This window comes from Symphalangus syndactylus, chromosome 2 (genome assembly GCF_028878055.3).
Source record: "Symphalangus syndactylus isolate Jambi chromosome 2, NHGRI_mSymSyn1-v2.1_pri, whole genome shotgun sequence".
Taxonomy (NCBI): Eukaryota; Metazoa; Chordata; class Mammalia; order Primates; family Hylobatidae; genus Symphalangus; species Symphalangus syndactylus.
In genome coordinates this window covers 111731088-111750111 of record NC_072424.2, presented here as the reverse complement: position 1 = coordinate 111750111, position 19024 = coordinate 111731088, and the positions used below count along the sequence as shown (strand labels likewise).

At 43.9% G+C, this 19024-nt stretch overlaps 1 protein-coding gene across 2 annotated transcripts in view; it reads right to left on the bottom strand.

Moving 5' to 3' along the window:
* Positions 1-10520, bottom strand: part of TBPL1 (TATA-box binding protein like 1) — a 35673-nt gene extending 25153 nt beyond the window's left edge. The window contains exons 1-2 of one of the 2 annotated variants that reach the window (XM_055264569.2): positions 9764-10252; positions 9057-9297 (exon numbers count right to left, since the gene is read on the bottom strand). The gene's annotated coding sequence lies outside the window, so the exon portion shown is untranslated. Of the gene's footprint in view, positions 1-9056; positions 9298-9763 lie in introns of both variants that reach the window. The other variant, XM_055264578.2, reaches the window with a different exon arrangement.
* Between the last annotated feature and the right edge of the window lie 8504 nt (positions 10521-19024).

The following is a 19024-nucleotide window of genomic DNA, read 5'->3' as shown; positions in this document are numbered from 1 at the left end:
TCTTCTCCTCTGCTTAGTTAACTTTTAATCTAGCTTCTTTTCTGCATCCAAAGCAACAACGTTTTATTTTAGGCCAGCTCACATGTCATTATGGCTACAGGCTTCTAATGGAACTCTCTGCTTGCATTCTCCATGCTCTAATCCATCTACCAAATAGCTACCAGGATTATCTTCCTAATTGTCTCCCTATCTGAAGAAGCATCTCTTGGCTCTCTTAGAATGAAAAACAGAATCTCATCTGCTTGCCTTGGAATGCAGTGGACTTTCCACCCCCGATCTTCCTTATATAACCTAACCCTCCATTTCCAACACACCTTAACATTCTCAGCTTTACACCATTCCTCTTCTAATAACAGACTGTTTCCCCGTTTTATAGCTGCCTAAGTTGTCCTTTCCCCACTCCTTCAACTGGGAAACTTTTACGCATAATTGCACATTTAGTATGCAACTCATGTGAACCAAGCTCTGCGGGTAGACACTGGGAATACAGCTCAGAACAAAATGGTGAGGCAAGGAACTCTCATGGCAGTTATATTTCAGTGGAAGAAAAAGACAATAGGCTGACAAAATAATCAAGAGAATGTGATCTATGTTATAAAGGAAACGAGATAACGAAAGAGAAACTTCAGGAGGAATGATCCAGGGAAGGTCTTTCAACTTTCTTAAGAGGTAAGAAATAATTCTTGGCCAAGTGCGGTGGGTCACACCTGTAATCCCAGCACTTTGGGAGGCCAAGGCGCGCAGATCATGAGGTCAGGAATTCAAGACAAGCCCGACCAACATGGTGAAACCCCATCTTTACTAAACACAAAAACTAGTCGGGCATGGTGGTGTGCACCTGTAATCCCAGCTACCCAGGAGGCTGAGGCAGGAGAATGCTTGAACTTGGGAGGCGGAGGTTGCAGTGAGCCGGGATTGCAGCACTGCACTCTAGCATGGGTGACAGAGCACGACTCCGTCTCAAAAAAAGAAAAAAGAAAGAAAGAAAGAAAGAAAGAAAGAAAGAAAGAAAGAAAGAAAGAAAGAAAGGATCTTAAAAAGAGATCTTAAAGGATAAGAAGTAGCCAGCCATATGAAACACTGGGAGAAGAGCAACCTGGCAGAGGGCACAGCAAATGAATGGTACTGCTGGTGTTGTAAGTGCTGAACTGCAGACACCAAGCTCCTTGAAGACACCAGTTTAATTTAAATGTGTGTCTTTAGAACTTGGCTGAATTGCTGGCATTTGGTCCTAAACTCAATAAAAAGTTGATGAATTAAATGAATACCTTAAGAACAACTGAGAAAATGGTTTGTGGGGTTGGGGGCAGGTTAAGTGTAAAGAGTAGATATCTTTCACGATAGCAACAAGAATCTGAGTAGCCTCAACCAACTCAAGTTCTCCAACAGTATCCAACTCTTCCCTTATTTCACTTTCTGGTATATTATACTTAGTGCTCCTACACCTAACAAGTTACTAACGGTTTTAGGTCAGACCCCCAAATCCTGAAGAGCAATTGTGTTCCAGGAGCTTTTACAAATACAAAAATATATTTCTGATGTAAGAAAAGAATTATTTTAATTAAAACACACCTACTGACCTTCAGCATTTTTTATATTCCCTTTTCTCATCCTCTGAAAGTTACTATCTCCTTTACTTCATCCCCAAGGGTTCTAACTCACCCATGTTCTATAGCCTACAGCTATTTCCACTATAGCTGGTCATCAGAGAATGGCCACCCTGTCAGTCACTTCCAAGATATCAACCATTCAGTTAAAGTTAAACAGGGTGTGATGATAAAGCCATTTTTCCTCTATACCCAAAGAGACAGCAAAAATATATAACCAAGACAAACAAATTCAGAATATGGTTTCAGGCATCTGAAACTCTTCTAATTTTAATAGGCCAAAACCAAAAGCCTAGAAAGAGTAAATCAAGAGGCACGCATTCTAAATGTGCAGACAAATTAAATAATTATCCAAGTTGTTTTGTGCTGCACACTGAAGTGGAAGTTTCAAGATTACTGGCCACAGCCAAGGAGTAGGGTTGAATTTCTTTAAAAAAAAAAAAAAAAAAAAAAAAGGCTGGTCAGCCAAAGGCTTTCTCTGCTATACTGAGACCTACAGTTTCCATTAGCAATATAGCTTTTTAATCTGTTGAGCCACTCAGCATCCCTTACTGAGGGCCTCCCCCAGCCACCTCCCTACAAAAGAAGAGTAAAGAACAGAGTACCTTTAAGATTAGCATACCAATTTCTGTTGAGGAAGGTCTAATGAATTAGTCATTGTGCCTTCAATATGGTTGTCTGTGATCCCTGCAACCACCCTAATCTGTAACGAGCAAAGATCCTGGAATGTGGTCAACCCACAAGCAATTAAGGTATGCTCATTACAACTTTCCTAGGTTGTACATGCACACAAGTCACTGGAAATGCCCAAGGAACACACTGCAGCCATAAGTAGGTGAGAGGAAAAACACTTGCGGCTCACCAGAAGTATCTGACAAATTAAAAAGAATGGGGTGGTTCTTGTTCCACAAAAGCTTCAAGTTCATTAACTGAGTTTCAAACCGTAACAGGCCCTATAAATGTTGTCCACAGTCATAATCAAATCTCCATCTTCATATTTGCACTTTTGGGTTACACATTGACTTTATTATGTTCATATCTGAAAGACAGCAACATCTGTCCCTGAAAAAGAGTGTGATAGAAAGAACACTAGGTGGCCAGGTGCAGTGGCTCACGCCTGTAATTCCAACACTTTGGGAGGCTGAGGCAGAGGGGCCACCTGAGGTCAGAAGTTCAAGACCAGCCTGGTCAATGTGGTAAAATCCTATCTCTACTAAAAATACAAAAAAATGGCCAGGTATGGTGGTGGGTGCCTGTAATCCCAGTTACTCGGGAGGCTGAGGCAGGAGAATTGCTTGAACCCGGAAGATGGAGGTTGCAGTGAGCCGAGATTGCGCCACTGCACTCCAGCCTGGGCGACAGAGTGAGACTCCATCTCCAAAACAAAACAAAAAGAAAGCAAGAAAGAAAGAACACTAGAGAAACATTAACAATGTGTTAGAACTTTGTCTCAAAACAGGCAAGTTTTATTGTGGACTATAGTACTGATACCGTGGCAACCTGTTTTCCTAAAAATTTCCTAACACAGGCCAGGCATGGTGGCTCGTGCCCATTGCCCATAATTCCAGCACTCCGGGAGGCTGAGACAGGCAGATCACTTGAGGCCAGAAGTTCGAGGCTAGCCTGGCCAACATGGGGAAACCCTGCCTCTACTAAAAATATAGAAATTAGCGAGGCGTAGTGGCGCATGCCTGTAATCCCAGCTACTTGGGTGTCTGAGGCACAAGAATCACTTGAACCTGGGAAGCCGAAGTTGCAACAAGCTGAGATGCCACCATTGCACTCCAGTCTGGGTGACAGAGTGAGACTCTGTCTCAAACAAAAAAAAAAATTTCCCAGCACAGTCCTTAGGGTATCTAAAACTAAAGGAAATATATATCTCTATCTATTTGGTGCAACAGTCATGATCATTTCCTCTCTTAAACAGGAAAACAAAAGTCACACCTCTAAATACAAGCATATTTGCCAACCTCCTTAGTGTGTGGAAGCTTATAAAAACCAGCTGAAACAAATAAACAAAATCAGCACAACATGGAAGAAGGAATCATAACACTTTACCCTGTAAATTTAAAGCAAAATATGCTTTTAATAATATATTTTATATAAACCTCTATAGTATATATTTTATAAAAATGGATTTCAACTAAAAACCAAGACCTGGATATTAGCCAGAATAGGAAAGAACAGTCTGTAATTCACTTTGTTTAGGCAGAAACATTTATTTTTAGTCAGCAGTTTCCAATGTCCACACAACTAAACTAAAACATTTGGACTTAACTTTTTAAAGTTAAACTATTTCAGCAGCAGCCTAAACAAAACTATAATTATCATATTATTTTCCTGATTAGGTAGCTTCAGTATTTGTTTTTAGCTTTACCATAAACAAATAATTTTGCTATCCTACGAAGTCATTCTTGAGCCACTTGAATTACTGGGGCAGAGCAGCAATTTTAGCTACTTCTAAAATTACAAAAAAAGCTACTATTAGAACATTTATAGTGGCACAGAAAGCTCACAATACATGGCTTTACACTGATACTAACAAGCTTCAAGTTTACCATCAACTAAGGTTATACAAGTAAAAAACAGTGCCTTCTAATGAAAGCCTAATTCTATTAAATGAAACCATTGGGGTATATTCCTTTTATTCAGAAGTATCATACAGCTAAACAAGTCAAGTCCACAGGGAAATAGTATTTCAATAGCTGCAACACGGTGCCAGCCCAGGCTTTGTTGGCCTTCCTTTTCCAAGAAACAGAGATGTCTCTCTTTACTTAGTCCATCTGCCATCAGTGATAACCAGATGCCTGTGTGACAATTCAAAACTTAAAAAAACTACTTCCCCCTCCTAAAGCCTAACAGCAGAGACGAGTCCAACAGTCAGTGATCAGAAAGAAAGAAAGAAAGATTTCAGTGCTCTAGTAGAACGCCTCCCAATCAAAGAAACAAAGCATCCAAGTGGTCCAACAGTTCACCTTTAATATAATATCCAGTGCCACTGCTACTAGCACCTGCTAATACTTTTTAAAGCTTTTAACTAAAGTTCTAAGTGCTTTATGCTTAATTCTCACAGCAACCCTGTAAGGTAGTAGTAGTATTAACTCCCTAGTACAGATGAGGAAACTGGGGCTCAGGGCAGTGAGAAAGCTATTTAATATTTAAGGCCATGCCATTAATTAAAAGCACAGCCATGATGCTGAACACAGGCTGCCTGCATCCAGAGTCCGTACTCTTATTTAAGTGTTGTACCAACCCCAATCTCAAGAAAACGTAACTGATTCTGATCAAAACTCTTCTGTCTCACAGTGAAAATACTTGTAATTTATCAGGAGCAGGAACGTTAACACCTGATTCTTTGGAACCATTTTATTAATGAAAACAAATTTTTTTACTGCTTTTAAGTAAGACTTAAGTTCTCACCTAGTGAGTTAAAAAACAAAAACATATCATGGGCCAATGTCTACACACAGATGTCTATCTTGTGCTAAGCACAATTCAATGCTGAAATCATCCACATATGTCCTAAGAAAACTCTGTCCTTAACACACCATCTGGCTTTCAGTATTTTTTATTAATGGATGGTGAAAGTAACCAACAGCCAAACTTCTGTGCTGTACTTTTTGGTGAAATTTTAAACAGTTTCATTATTGACTCCCACATAAAGGCACATCTCTACTGCCCCAGAAACCACCCTATTGAGTTTTTTTTTTTTTTTTTTTAACATTTAATGGGATCCATAGCAGCATGCTTCAAACCACAAAACCAGCCATTTAAACCAAATTCTCAACTTTATCACCCTTTAGTCACAGATGAGTAGAATTTCTGACGTGACCTGATTCCTTTCCACTAAAGACATACTTCTGGAATCTTGCTTTTTCACAACTATACAAATACACAAACTCCATCTGTCTTCTAAAGAAAAGACTGACTGGTTAATAATACAAAAATCAAATTTGTCTACGTAGCCTGGAAAAACCTCAGATATGTATACAGTCTCTCATCCTTTTGAAATTTCCCAAAGTGGTAGTCATGTGACAAGAGCAAATATCGTGTCTACTCAAGTGAAGGTAGTCCACCATTATCTTTATTGTTTGAATTGGTTAGAAGCTCTAATCATGCTTGAGAAAGTGTCACTGCTTGTAATTTGCATGCCCACAGCCAGAATACAAAGTTGAAATTTTAGGCATCAAGAATCAGATTTCAAAAAGGTTTCCTTCATCCACTAGCTAACCTCTTAAAGTGAAATAAACAAACACGTATCTCCTTCTATTAACAACGTAATCTTCAAAATACACACACAGGGCAGGGACATACAATATGATGGCAACTCATATTCCTGATCCTCAAGAAACTTCTAGTTTAGCAGGCATGATGAAGTCCATTCACCAATAGCGACAGGACCAGGCAGTATGTAATGAAGAATTTAAAATTCATATTTGTGTCTGTCATGTTTTGTTACACACATATGTCATTTCTCTGCTACCTACAAGTGCACAAAAAGCACCTGAAGGGAAATACCTCTTTCATCCAGCTTTGTACACCTGACACGGCACCAGGCATACAGAAGGTGCAACAAAATGGATGTAAGTTTCAGGGTATCTTTATTAGTTCGAATGTCACAATACAGCTAAAATTTGAAAACACCAGAGATTTTAACTCAGAGACAATGTGGAAACACTCTACTATAAATTCTTCTAAAAATCAACTGCAACGTTTGTGTTTTATAACAATAATTTCATCACATGGTCCATGATGAAACAGAAGGAAATCAATCACCTAGGTTATTACTGGTCTCCATCTAAAAACAGTCCTCATGTTCACTCAACTAGATTATACAATATTTTCTGATTTTTAAATAGTGTGCCATATCCATGAGAAGAAATAACTCTCTCCAAAAACATTCAGCTATACATTTCATAAGTATTTGTTCTACTTCATAGCAAATTCTGCATTCTATATGTGTTCATCTACACAAATGTTGATGTGACAATTTTCTATGTTAAGAATAACTTGGGGAAATTACTATAAGTAGTTCCCTCAAATTTGGCAGAATACAATTTCAATCAAGACTGATTTTAAGAATAATTTTTTTAGAATAAGAATCATGAAAATCTAAGGTTCAATTTAAAACACAGAACAGGCTCTACAATACTTTTTAAAAAAGTGACCGTCTACAATTACAGTATTACCATTTGGACTTCTAACGTCTTTCATTCTGCTAAGTTCAAAAATTTTAATATACCTTATTTTAATATAAGCTCTTGAGTTTCAGCACAGGCTCTTAACCTGTTGTATTCACAACCAACAGTTACTCAGAATGAATACAGAACATCTAACGTGACCACTCCAATTTTCCAAATAAAGAGGAGGGGTACAGAAGGAAAATGCAACAGATAAAATCACATTAATGAAATGCATATGCAGGTGAAGGACGCATGTTGAAAATGCTGTAAGAAACAGAAATGATACAGCATAAAAAATCATTTTTGATTGGGACATGATTAAGAAAAGACAGTAACTAAACCACCACCAAAGTTAGGAGTATTGGGGCGGAGGAGAGCAGGGAAAGCAGACACTGGATTGTTAATAAAGGTGGAAGCTGGGGCTTGACCCTCACTCAAACAATGAAGAGACAGACAACGGCAAAGCAGGTCTAGGTCAAGTGAGTCTGATGGCAGCCCTGAGGTTGAGGGACACTTCGTCAAGTCTCATATGCACAAAGATAATCCCAGGACTCAACATCCACAGCCTCAAGTATGGCTATCCCAGTATATCCTTCACAGAACTGCTACAAAGATTAAGCAACAGTCTTTGATGCATTAATCTATCTTTTTCTTCTTAGTGTCTTAAAATGCAACTTAAGTTTCCCAATGTTCACACTTTCCATCCTGTCCACTTCTTTGCACATGAAATTCCTTTAACAGACACTGGACCTCAATTCCATATTAAACGCTTAAGATGAAAATACCTGAGTTAAAGCTATATTCTGGCTAGCCCTCATTCAGGAATAAGCCAACCCAATCAAGGGTACATAGCAGTAGGTCACTACAGTTTCTGATACTGATTTTGAGGGCAGAGGGTATGTAAAGAGGAGGCTGAGGAAAGGATGACACCGTTTTGCTTAGGAGAAGTCAGGTTTAACAAAAGCGGTGGGGAACAAAGGCTGTGGTTGACCTAATTGCTCCTATGATTTATCAATTTTATTTTCATCTTTAATCTTTAACTTTACATAAAGAACTTTGTATGTATATGTGGCCTTTCCATTGTGCTACAGGAAAACCTCATTTACTCACCTAAAATGATTTTGTAACGTATAAAACCATTAAGCAGCTTGTGATGTAAGACTAAAGAGGTAACATAAACTGATATTTCCCTGGGCATACCAAACTGTGAATAATCCTTTCAACCAGATAGTGCTAACAGTCACTTCTCAATAGGAAGGAACTGCCATTTTCTCAAAGAGACTGCGAAATTATGCCACGATGGCTGAACCTTCTTATATGTCTCTTTTTATATTGTCCCAGAGAACCCACATTGCTTACACACAAACACACGCAAACCTGCTCCCTTGAGTCACAGTTTTAAGGCACTGTTCTAAACCCTAAACACAGAAGCTTATGCACTTACTGCCAGTGTCGCTTTGGAACTGCAGGTGACAGATGCAGTCAGAGAGCTCACAGATGTGGACTGACTGCAGTTTGAGTCTTATTGCAATGAGCACATTGACAGAGCCTGCAGATGCACATCTCGGCAGAAGAGATTTTCTTTTTAAGCCCTCATGCCCTATTAGATTTACTTTTAGGGCTTTTATTGGCTATTTTTATCACTTATCCCGACTCTCATCCCTGCTTAGCCCTACCCACAATTCATTTTCTCTTCTTCATTTCTAGATCCTTCTCCATCAATCCTAATTTTGATCAAAAATAATAATAAAATAAAGCGAGTCTGCCGGCATTGCCAGAACCAGAAACCGATGAAGCCGCTTTTTGGGAGCTATTAGAGAGGCCGCTGTAAGTTTTCTGAGAAGCAACGGACCCCTAGCATCTTTGCACGGTCCCTCTTCCCCTGAGTGATGGCTCCGAGACAGATGAGGAATCTCTTTTCCCTGTTTTTCCCAGTGGTGGCTTAAACGAAAGATAACTCTTCTTTTCTTATCCTACACCAGGCTCGATAACGCTCCCAGGTACGGACGCCCCACCCCCAACCCGTTATTCCTAACGAGATCCCCAAATATCGCCCAGTCCTCTTCAGAACTGAGCCCTCCCTCGGCCACCGGACCCGTTTCCCCCACCTCAGCGGCTGCCCTCCAGTCGCCCGCCCCCACATATCCCACCCCAAGTCTGGCCCGGGCTCCGCACATGCCCACCCCGCGCCCAGACACCCCGCACCCGGTGCTCAGGCCGCTCAGCCGCCCGCGCTCCCCGCGCCCAGGGTCGCCTAGGGGGTTACCGTGGGAAGAGGGAGCGGTGGCTGAGGACGCGGCGGCAGCGCTGCTGCCGGTTGCGTCGGATGCGAAGGAGAAGCTGGAGGACAAGGATGAGGATGAGACGGGCGCGCTCCCCAGTCTCCATGGAACTCCAGCCCCGGCCCGTTGCTAGGAGCCCCCGAGGCTCAGACTCCCTCTTCCTTGCTTTGTTGTTCCGGGTGCGAGGCGGCCGCTGCTTCCCCGCGACAATAAATAGACTAGACGCTGGGGAGCATAGAGACAGCGCACGCAGGCTAGAGCGCCGCCGGACAGGGCGCTCCTGGGTGCCTCGCTAGCCACTCATTTCCGGCTCTCACTGCTCCCGTCACTTTCCCCGTCCCCCGCCCCCACCCTTCCTTCCTCCTTCCTGGTCCCCAAATCAGGCCCCTCCTGCCCACCCGCTGGGCGCGGTGGGGGGGGGGGGGGGGTAAAGAGGTGAGATGGGGGCGGGGCTAATGGGCATCGGACTAGACTTTTTTGTTTAAGAACCGCTTGAAAGGGTTCTGAAAACACCGTGTATCCCTTGTATATTTTTGGTTGATATCTAAACATGTGTAGTAATTTCTGGCATACAGCCGAATATTTAGGTGGACTTTTTTGTCAAAACCGTAGAACTTTCTATCAGCTCATTAAATTTATACAAAAGGTCCTCCCCACCCCCCATTATATAATTGCTAAAGCTAGTCCTTACCGACCAGACGAGACTTGTTTTCTGCCGGAAAAAAGTCCTTCGCTTTTTCGGTCAAAATGAACCCGTTAATTTATGATGTCGCGATAAATTCCCCTAGTGAGATTCCTCCCTAGGCGAATTGGAATCCTGGTCTTAGAGCGACAGGGGATGACAGATGACAGACGGAGGGAAGGAAGGGGGGAGAGATGGAGACACAAGGTGTGGCGAGACGGAGGGATAACGCAGGAACGTATGCCACTTCTGTCGCCTGTCCCTTCCACATTCCTTACTCTACGTGGGTTTGCGATCGGGACTGTCCCTCGGGAACCGAGAGGCGGACCCAGGAAGGATGGGAGTGGGAGAGGGCGGATGCTGGCGAGGACTCAGGCCGCCCGGGGTAGGAGGACGTCTAGGAACGGAGACCCCCCGCGGCTCTGCGCCCAGGTAGCCCTGCAGGGGCCGGGGGACCCCGGGGGCGCACACTGGCCCGTTTGAACCGTCGCGCTGGGGCCCGAGTGCGTCCTCGGGGCCCCTCGGGGGTGGCCGGAGAGGCGCTGCCCGCGGGAGCGAAAATCGCGTGATGGCCCCGAGAGCGCCACGCCACGTCACGCCGCGCGGAAGCCCCCGGCTCCTGGCCCCACGTTTCCCACTCTCAGGCTGGCATCGGCCTCTCCACCAGAGCTCGGCTGCAGTCAGAAGCCTCTGGCGTTAGTTGAGGTCAATGGCAGCCCTGATTTAATTATTAAAAGACCACGCCGAGCCAGGTTCATGGGTACCTGGCCTCTGATTGGTGGGAATCAGATGAAAAAATGAAAATGCCACTGCCTTTTTAAAAGAGAAGACGTGGGCTGAATTCTTGGGGTTTTGGCAGTAGGCAACCATTTAGGTATTTTATTATTTACGAGATCTCCAAAGATGCCTCTTGATTTTTTGCTTTCTCCTATAAGTGTTCAGAAACATATTCGAGCATTTGAAAGCTCTGTAGAATGGTGGAGTTTGTTTTCATTTCTGTACTAATTTATTTTTCAAGGGATAGTGATTATATATATGGGTCAGGTTTAATAAAGAAAATGAACAAGAAGCTGGGTTAGAAAGTAATGTCTGTGTAGTGGTGGGGAGAGGACTTTTAGGAGGTAACATCTCAGCCAATTTCTAAAAGGGATGGGAGTGGGAAGGATGTATGTAGAGTGTTCCAGTCAGAGGGAACAAGATATGCTGAGTACTTGCTGTGCTGGGGTATTAGTGTGGCTAGGGCATCAAGAAACAGTGCAAAGGAAGAATGACAGCCATTGAAATTGGAAGGAAATGAAGGTCTTGACTATTGATCAGTACAGAAATTGATAACCTAGAAATAGGAATTGTGATTGCTGACCCTTGTATTGGGGTTTTCTAGAAGGACAGAACTAATAGGATATATATATATCTATCCTATTAGGATATATATATCTCTATCCTATTAGGATATATATATCTCTATCCCAATAGGACAGACATATATCCTGTTATATATGTATATAACTACTACTTAATAAAATATATATATGGGAGTTTATTAAGTAGTAGTTAACTCACATGATCACAAGGTCCCACAATAGGCTGTCTGCAAGCTGAGGAGCAAGGAAGCCAGTCTGAGACCCAAAGCTGAAGAACTTGGAGTTTGATGTTCAAGGAAGCATCCAGCATGGGAGAAAGATGTAGGCTGGGAGATGTAGACTGTAAGACAGTCTAGCCTTTTCAGGTTTTTCTGCCTGCTTTTTATATCTTGGCCATCCTGGCAGCTGATTAGATGGTGCCCACTCAAATTAAAGGTGGGTCTACCTTTCCCATCCCACTGACTCAAATGTTAATCTCCTTTGGCAACACCCTCACAGACACACCCGGAATCAATACTTTGCATCCTTCAATCCAATCAAGTTGACACTCAGTATTAACCATCACAACCCTAAAATGTAGAACTGGCCTAGTAAAGGAGGTTGGGACAGTGAGGAGTCATCCATCCCAGGCTTGGAAAGTAGCAAGTTTTATTGGTTTTATCAGTGCTACTACAAATGTGATGTACAATGTGATGTCCAGACCAAAGCCAGTCTGCAAGCTCTACTAGTCAATAATGAGATATAGAAAGTGAGAGGAGGATTTGGAAACGTTTAATAATTTGACATCACAGGGCTATCTAAGCATGCAGTTTTGTATTTATGAAAATATTTGTCTGCAATGGGCTGGTAATTAAAAATAATCCAAAAATTGATTCTTCACCCTAGAGACTTTGAAAGACACTGATAGATTATTTGTTATGCTCAGTAAGGCTCTAACTTTAGGGAAATGGGCAAAAACAAAACAAAACAAACAAACAAACAGGCTATTGGAATATGTTGGCTACTTCTTGCTTCAGTGCCATGAGAGAGACAAACTAGCTCAGCATGGGCTTTCTGAAAGAAACCAGCAATAGTGAGATGTAAATTACAAAGCATTGTTGAGGAGCTCTTTTGCTAGTGGTTTAGTTATCCTATATTCCTAAGGATCAGATAATACCTACTCTGCCAAGTGAAATAACGAAAATTTCTGCCATCCATAAGTTAATACACTAAGTAGGAATTAGCAATGGAGTCATGGATGCTTCATTCCTCAGAACTCTTCCCAAATATCTTCTGCTATGCTTCCTTATCAATGGAAAAAGGTAATTCCTCCCATTATACCAGTTGAGTGGTATACAACTTAAGGATTGGCATCCAATACAATAACCTAGCTTCATAATCCCAGCCTGTTCTCTTCCTCACCCTTGGAGAGCCTATGACAAAAGCCATTGAACTAAGATATCCAGGGAGATTTCATAGAGCTGCCAGGCTAGTTTTCAAGAGATCAAAACAGGAAGGGTAGGGTCCATATTTGAACCTCAAGTCTTAGTGAGATTTCTGATAACAAGCTAATGGATTTCCCCAAATGACACTGACTGGCAGCCAAGTCAAGTTTTAAGGTATCGCCAGAAATTCCTCCTCAGCCTGGCAAAAGGTACCTACTGTTGTGCTGTCTTAAAGGCAACGTCCCAGTCTCCATTCCTGGTAGAAAGATGGCTACCTAATGGCTGCCGGGATTCCTTTCACTACATCTGTAAGGCAGGATCTTTGAGACAAGGAAAATCTTGACACTTTGCTTGGCTGACAGAGATCTTGATTCTTTGCCGTAGAAGCGAAGTCTTTCTTTTTTTTTTTTTTTTTTTTTTTTTGAGACAGAGTCTCGCTGTTTCACCCAGGCTGGAGTGCAGTGGCACAATCTTGGCTCACTGCAGGCTCTGTCCCCCGGGATTCACGCCATTCTCCTGCCTCAGCCTCCCGTGTAGCTGGGATTACAGGTGCCTGCCACCTTGCCCGGCTAATTTTTTGTATTTTTAGTAGAGGTGGGGTTTCACCGTGTTAGCCAGGATGGTCTTGATCTCCTGACCTTGTGATCCGCCCGCCTCGGCCTCCCAAAGTGCTGGGATTACAGGCGTGAGCCACTGCGCCCGGCCAGAAGTGAAGTCTTTCTGACTCTTCTTAGTCTTGTCCAGCAGGATATGGTATATGCTCACAACCATTGTACGTTGCTTTTCCTTTTTCTGTTTTCTCATTAGTTTTTGTTATCTAGTGCCCCCCACCGCCTACACCTTTAACATACATTTGTACTCTAGGGATAAATTCATTATTCATTATTTAGCCACATCTGGACCTCATCCAGATTGACAGTACTCAAAGATCCTGAATTTGAGGCTGGATTCAATATCGGGATGTGACTGAGTTTTCTCCTCTCACTAGGGAGGAACTGGATATGGAGAAACCAGGGGTGTGTGTGTGTGTGTGTGTGTATGTGTGTGTGTGTGTGTGTGTTCATGCATGCACTGAGCAGTCAAAGGGTGAAGCGTAGGGAACATTTTTGTTTTGTTAGCCCAGAACTCCTCTCTTCTTTTGGGAAAAGTGCTTCTCCTTATTTTGGGAGAACTACTTGGGAGAACTACTTTTCTTCTCTGCCTATCTCCAGTCTAATGAGAGACCAAATGGGAGCTGCAATAGCCACGGTGGTTGACAGAGGTAGTTTTTCGACCTAAGCTAGCCAGCTGTATAGTACCTGTGCTGTATTTTATTTATTGCCTCTCAGTTCCAAATTCACTTTTCATGCTTGCTCTGTATAGATGGATCTGACCCCTTAAAATAGGCTTCTACTACTTCTTTCAGCATTCTCTATGTGGTAGGTAGGTCTACCTACCACAATGGTAAGTTCTGTCCATAAAGAATGCTAGAGAGGCATTGAAATAGGAAAGCGTTTACTTTCTGGTTCTAGCGTGCTTCCCTGACAGGCTCCTGCAGCATGGAAGGCCTCTCTAGAATCCATCTTCTGCAGCACAAGTGGCTATCCCAGCCCTAGTCAGGCGCTGGAAGGGCAGTGGTGAAGGCAACTCCTCCAGGTGGGCATAATTCAAACAGTACATTTGTTTACCCAGCATGTCTGGAGCGAGAGATGACCAGAATGGGCAGTGGCTAATGATTTGTATAGATAGTCTGTGACTTGGAAAGAATGACATTGAAAAATAGGCAACAAGGAAGTGTGGGAAAGAGATATCTGGAAGGACTTACCTGAATGTTTACAAACTATAAAGTGTATCTGCTACATTAAATGTATCCATTGCTGAGGAGACTCCTAATAATCAGGTGGACACTCTGTGGATATCAGTCAGCATCTTTGCCCAACCAGCCAGTGCTTGCTCAGTGGGCTTATGAACAAAGTGGCCATAGTGGTAGGGATGGAGACTATGCATGTGCTCAACAACTTGGAATTCCCCTTTCCAAAGTTTACCTTGCCAGCACTACTGCCAACTGGTTAATCTTTCAAGAGCAGAGAACAACATTCAGTACCTGATATGGCACCATTCCCAGAGGTAATGAACCAGCCATCTGGTGGCAGGTTGATTACATTGGACTTCTTCCATCATAGAGGGAGCAAAGATTCATCTTAATTGGAATAATCACATATTTTGGAAATGGATTTGCCTTTACTGCTTATAATGCTTCTGCCAGCACTACTATCTGTGAACTCACAAAATGCCCTATCTACCATCAGTGCTTTCTACTCAACATTGCATTTGATTAGAGAACTCATTTCACAGCAAAGGAAGTGCAGCAATGGATCATGCCAATAGAATTAACGAGGCTTACCATATATACCATCACTTGGAAGCAGCTGGCATAACTGAATGGTGAAATGGCTTACTGAAGACTCAATTATGATCTTAGCTGGAAGACAATACCCTGGAAAATGAGTTCCTGTCTTAAATGATATGTTTTGAGTCAGAGACTATTATATGTTGCTGTCTTTCTCATAGCCAAGATACATTTGAATCTAGTTATGGCAGTAAAGAGTAGCTCTTCTTATAGTACCACCTACTCTCAGAAATTTTTTCTTCCTTACCTGGAAACTGTCTTCTGCTGGTTTAGAGACCTCAGCCTCCAAGGGAAGAGTGCTTCCATCAGGAGATGCAACAATGGTTTTACCATAATAGACTATGAGACTACCACTTGGCCATTTCCTTACACCACTGAAGCAAAAGGCAAAAACAGGAGGTAATCCACTGGCCGGAGCAATGGATCCTGATAACTAAGAGGAAATTGGCTAGCTTCTAGACAATGGGAGCAAGGAGTATGGTCTAGAACCCAGGGGATCCTCTAGGGATCCTCTCAGTACTTCTGTGTCTGGAATTGGTGGGTTCTTGGTCTCACTGACTTCAAGAATGAAGCCGCGGACCCTTGCGGTGAGTGTTACAGTTCTAAAGGCGGCGTGTCCAGAGTTTGTTCCTTCTGATGTTTGGATGTGTTCGGAGTTTCTTCCTTCTGGTGGGTTCGTGGTCTCGCTGGCTCAGGAGTGAAGCTGCAGACCTTCGCAGTGAGTGTTACAGCTCTTAAGGCGGCACATCTGGAGTTGTTCGTTCCTCTCGGTGGGCTTGTGGGCTCGCTGGCTTCAGGAGTGAAGCTGCAGACCTTCGCGGTGAGTGTTACAGCTCATAAAAGCAGTGTGGACCCAAAGAGTGAGCAGTAGCAAGATTTATTGCAAAGAGCGAAAGAACAAAGCTTCCACAGTGTGGAAGGGGACCCGAGTGGGTTGCCGCTGCTGGCTGGGGCAGCCTGGTTTATTCTCTTATCTAGCCCCACCCACGTCCTGCTGATTGGTAGAGCCGAGTGGTCTGTTTTGACAGGGCACTGATTGGTATGTTCACACACCTTGAGCTAGATACAGAGTGTCGATTGGTGCACTTGAGCTAGACACAGGGTGCTGATTGGCGTGTTTACAATCCGTGAGCTAGACATAAAGGTTCCCACATCTCCACCAGAGCATCTAGATACAGAGTGTCAATTGGTGCACTCGAGCTAGACACAGGGTGCTGATTGGCGTGTTCACAATCCCTGAGCTAGACATAAAGGTTCTCCACATCTCCACCAGACTCAGGACCCCAGCTGGCTTCACCCAGTGGATCCTGCACCAGGGCTGCAGGTGGAGCTGCCCGCCAGTCCTGCGCTGTGCGCTCGCACTCCTCAGCCCTTGGGTGGTCGATGGGACTGGGCGCCGTGGAGCAGGGGGTGGCGCTCGTCAGGGAGGCTTGGGCCGCACAGGAGCCCATGGAGAGGTGGGAGGCTCAGGCATGGTGGGCTGCAGGTCGCGAGCCCTGCCCCGCAGGAAGGCAGCCAAGGCCCGGCGAGAAATTCAGCACAGCACCAGTGGGCTGGCACTGCTGGGGGACCCAGTACACCCTCCATAGCCACGGGCCCGGGTGCTAAGTCCCTTATTGCCCGGGGCCAGCAGGGTCGGCCGGGTGCTCCGAGTGCAGGGCCCGCCGAGCCCACGCCCACCGGGAACTCCAGCCCTCCCGCTTGCGCAAGCGCCGCACGCAGCCCCGGCTCCCGCTTGCGCCTCTCCCTCCACACCTCCCCACAAGCTGAGGGAGCCGGCTCCCGCCTTGGCCAGCCCAGAAAGGGGCCCCACAGTGCAGTGGTGGGCTGAAGGGCTCCCCAAGTGCCGCCAAAGTGGGAGCCCAGGCAGAGGAGGCACTGAGAGCGAGTGAAGGCTGTGAGGACTGCCAGCACGATGTCACCTCGCACTTCCATGTCCAATATTAGGATAAATGAAAAACACAGCAACTGAAAATAAAAGGTAGGGTGTTTGAAGACTTAGACCTTTCGGAAACGAAGGTTTGGATTACTCCATCAAGAATCCTGACCAGCTGAGTTTCTGGCTGAGGGCAGAGGAAATACAGAATGGGTAGAGGTGGGGGGAAAGCTGTGAACAATTATAGAAATGAGGACTTATAGCCTTGTGAACAATTATAGAAATGAGGAATTATAGAAGTGCAGTAACTTTACATATTTTCTATTGGCTTATTATATGTATGTGTTGATTTGTATCTAATAACCATTTTCTTTTCACTCCTTCCCCATTTTAATTTTTTATTCAAACTCTTGGCATTTGTGTTATTTTCCTAGGGCTGCTACAATAGAGTTACCAAAAACTCGGTAGCTTACAACAGAAATCTATTTCCTTACAGTTCTAGAGGCTAGACATCTGAAATCCAGGTGTTAGCAGGGTTGGTTTCTTTCGGAACCTCCGAGGGAGAATGCGTTCCAGGCCTTTTTCCTAGTTCCTGGTGGCTGCCTGGCAATCTTTGGCATCCTTGGGATTTTCATGCATCACTCTGATCTCTGCCTTATTTCACATCATTTTCTCCTCTGAGTGTCTCTGTGTTTCATATTCCTCTCTTCTTTCTTTAATAAGGACACCAATATTTTAATTCAGAACCCACCCTAAATCCAGGATAATCTCAAGATATTTTTTTTTTTTTTTTTTTAACACAAAGTCTGGCTCTATCGCCCAGGCTGAAGTGCAGTGGCACGATCTTGGCTCACTGCAACCTCCGCCTCCAGAGCTCAAGCTATCTTCCCACCTCAGCCTCCAGAGTAGCTGAGACCACAGGTGCACACCACCATGGCTGGCTAATTTTTGTATTTTTTGTAGAGATGGGAGTCTCACTATATTGCCCAGGCTGGTCTCGAACTAGTGAGCTCAAGTGAGCCACGCATTGCCTCAGCCTTCCAAAGTTCTGGGATTACAGACATGAGCCACTGTGCCTGACTGATCTCAAGATTTAATAGCATCTTCCAAGACTGTTTCCAAATAAAGTTCCAGTCCCAGGTATTGGGGTTTAGGAGTTAGATCTTTTTGAGGCCACAATGCAACTTTCCACAGAAGTTAACTTCACAATTTGTCTTTAGGTAACAATATTTGGTGGAATTGATTATGAGGATTAATAATATAGCCAGTGATGGATACAATTACTCCCAGGACTCCCTTTCCTCATTCTGGGGAAAGCATAAACTTCACTTGTAAGAAGATAGCTGTATCTTATTACATAGAAAGATAGCATTCTTTGTTGCAGAAAGGTGCATATGGAAGCTGAGTAGTCAGGTGGGTTTCTGAAGTGCATGTGGCTACTGCAATGTGAGCAGCTTCTCTGGCATCTGATTCTTGCAACACATGCAGCTCCTCCAGTGCCCAATTCCTGCAACAACATCCCCACCTCTGCCCTGTCAGGTGCCTCCAGTGAACTGCTTTCCCCAGCACCTGGAGGGTGGATTTCCAGTCTGTGAAGCATCATAGATTCCAAGGCATTCAGTGAGCCCTGGCCATGCCCTCTCCAATAAGGGCTGGAGCTCAGCCATTATGAGGGGGAGCAGGGGTGGGAGGGAGGTTGAGGGGGTGGCAGGACATGAAGGGAAGCTCTTTGGGTGCCCCATCTCAGCCCTAGGAGTAGTACCTGCACCTTATACATACTATTTATATATTTAGAGTTTTCTTGCCTTCTTCCTAGATATTTGCTCAATACTCCAATCCCCTGCTATAGTTTAAAATTCTTTATATTATTGTCTCTATTCAAATTACTGTATGGTTTACCTCCCCTGACTGGACTCGTTACCTCACCTTCCTGGCCACTGTGATTGGTGGGAAGAAGGTATATGAGCAATCCAGACCAAAGAGTATCCTACCCAAGATTAACTGAAGTGCAGCTAGGAAAAAGAGCAATTTCCTTTTCTGGTAGTAAAACTGGGAGGATGAGAACTGAAAGCAATAAGCTGACATATCTTCTGTGAATATGAAGATGATATGCACTAGCGGATAACAAAGCTGACATGCAGAGAGCAGCAGAGACAAAGGGTGGAGAGAAAAGAAAAGCAAGTGTAATACTACCTGCACCAAGCTTGTCCAGCTCGAGGC